We start from the raw sequence: 2,500 nt of genomic DNA, 5'->3' as shown, positions 1-2,500 counted from the left end.
ATGACATAAGAACAGAAAAAAAAGAACAGTTAAGGACAGTGATTGAAATACTATGAAATAGAGAGAGAAAGAGAGAGGAGAGAAAGAGAGAGGAGAGAAAGAGAGAGGAGAGAACGAGAGAGGAGAGAAAGAGAGAGGAGAGAAAGAGAGAGGAGAGAGAGAGAGAGAGAGAGAGAGAGAGAGAGAGAGTGAGAGGGAGAGAGAGAGAGAGAGAGAGAGAGAGAGAGAGAGAGAGAGAGAAATAGAAAGAAAGGAGAGAAAGAGAGAGAGAGAGAGAGAGAGAGAGAGAGAGAGAGAGAGAGAGAGAGAGAGAGAGAGAGAGAGTGGGAGAGAGAGAGAGAGAGAGAAATAGAAAGAAAGAGAGAAAGAGAGAGAGAGAGAGAGGGGGTGAGAGAGAGACAGAGAGAGAGAGAGAGAAAGAGAGAGAGAGAGAGAGAGAGACAGTTTTCCAACGTAAATAAAGATATAAACTGATTCTATTTAACGAGAACTTACGGAATTTCGATGACAGATGGAGACTGTAAGTGACGGGAGAATCGTCTACCACGGGTGGGGGGGAGTGGGGGGGGGGATAACAAGACTCCAAAGGGTGATGCTAAACAACCAACAAACAAATTGACCAACCCTACAAAAAACAAAATCTCCTCAGCGGAGGTAATAATACTAAAACTAATAGAAAAAATAATTATATTTAAATTAATGGAAAGAATAATGATAATAAATATAATAAAAATAAAAATTGTAGCAATAAAGGCACATTCCACGGCGGGGGATCGAACCCGGGACCACGAAGGTCAGAGTCCAGTGACCTTTGCACTGGACCACCGTGGCAATTGCAACAAGTGGACAAGCAATTCTTCCTTTTGAATACATCGTTGCCATGCAGGTGTGCCAGCGTGTGCGTGCGTGCATGCGAGCGCTTGTGTGTGCGTGTGGCAGAGCCGGACGAGACCACGTCGGATGTTTGAAGGAGGCGAAGAAGAAAGGCGAGAGACGATGGAAGTGAAGGTCAGGAAAGGGGAAAAGCAGCTGCTGGAGGGACGTGTTTTTTTTTTTTTTTTTTTTTTTTTTTTTTGTTAACGAGAATAAACCTGTGCTTTTATGCTCATTTGACTTACCTTTCCCACTGGTCTGTGATCTACCCTTACATGTATCCTATTTCTACTATTCATATCACTACTTACCTTATATTCCATACTTGCCTTGTCTTATTCTTGTCTTTTCGTCTTCGACTTATTCACCCTAGCTTTATTTCTCTCTCGTTTTCCCTCCGTATTTCTCCGTTTTGCCTTTCACTTTTTCGTAATTTCCTGTCATTTATCTATTTTATAGTTTTATCTTTCTTTTATTTCATATATTCCTAGAATTAATTTAATCCTATCATACACTATTTGATAAATGAAATTAACTGAATCAAGGCTAAAGTCTCAGCCAGCGCGGGAAGCCACCTGCATCGAGGGTCAAGCCAGGTCGGTCCGAGAGAGAGGCTTCCCCCCCTCCTATTCCAAACACCTCCAACCCCCACACCTGAACACCCACCCCCACACCACCACCTCCAACCCACACACCCTCCACCTCCACACCCCCACCCCCACACCACCACCTCCAACCCACACACCCTCCACCTCCACACCCCCAACCCCCACCCCCACCCCATACCCCCTCCTGCAACCCCTTCCGTCTCGGAGGTGACAGACCCTCCGGACTCTCGGCTGGCTGACTGGGGCTCCTCGTGCCGGCGCGGGTCGCCTCTGCCTCCAGGCGAGTGCTGGGGTGTCGTCTCGTTTCGGTTTGGCTTTGAGGGTTTGGGCGGAATAAATGTATGATGTGGAGGCTCTTTTTTATGTTGCGTTTTAGTCAGTCAGTGATGTTGTTTTATTTTCCTTTACTTGTGACTACGGGATAACTCTTGATTTACCTGAGAATCATTGCCAATTACGCCAAACACACCTGGACATTACCTGTCGTTGGGTAACACGCTGCCAAACCAACTTCTCTAACTCGACCAAGTTTAAGCTTGTCCACTGGTGATGGTGATGATGATGATAATATAACTATGATGCTAATGATAATAGCAATATTGATAATTATTAATACAAAAAAACTACCATAATAATGACAATAATAACTATTGAGATCATAAAAAAGCGTATGAAAAGGAGACGAAAGAAAGAGATAATAAGATGGAGAAAGATAAATACAGCGCGACAAAGAGAGAGAAATAAAAGACCAAAAAAAAAAAAGAAATAAAAAAAGGAAAAGGAATAGAGATCCACGTGATAAGCAAGACAGAAGGGAAGAGAATGTAATAAGAAATAAAGAAATGGAATACACCAAATGAATCTGAAAGAAATGCAAAAGCAAATGGAAAAGAGAATATTAGATATATAAGAGCAACTGAAGAATAGAGAATTAGCGAAAGACGGCTTAAAAATATGAGACATAAGAACAGAAATGAAGAGACAATTAAGGACAGTACATGATTGAAATACTATGAAAC

This window comes from Penaeus vannamei, chromosome 19, assembly GCF_042767895.1.
Source record: "Penaeus vannamei isolate JL-2024 chromosome 19, ASM4276789v1, whole genome shotgun sequence".
Classification (NCBI taxonomy): domain Eukaryota; kingdom Metazoa; phylum Arthropoda; class Malacostraca; order Decapoda; family Penaeidae; genus Penaeus; species Penaeus vannamei.
The sequence above is the reverse complement of the archived record's forward strand: the minus strand, read 5'-3'. Positions refer to the sequence as shown.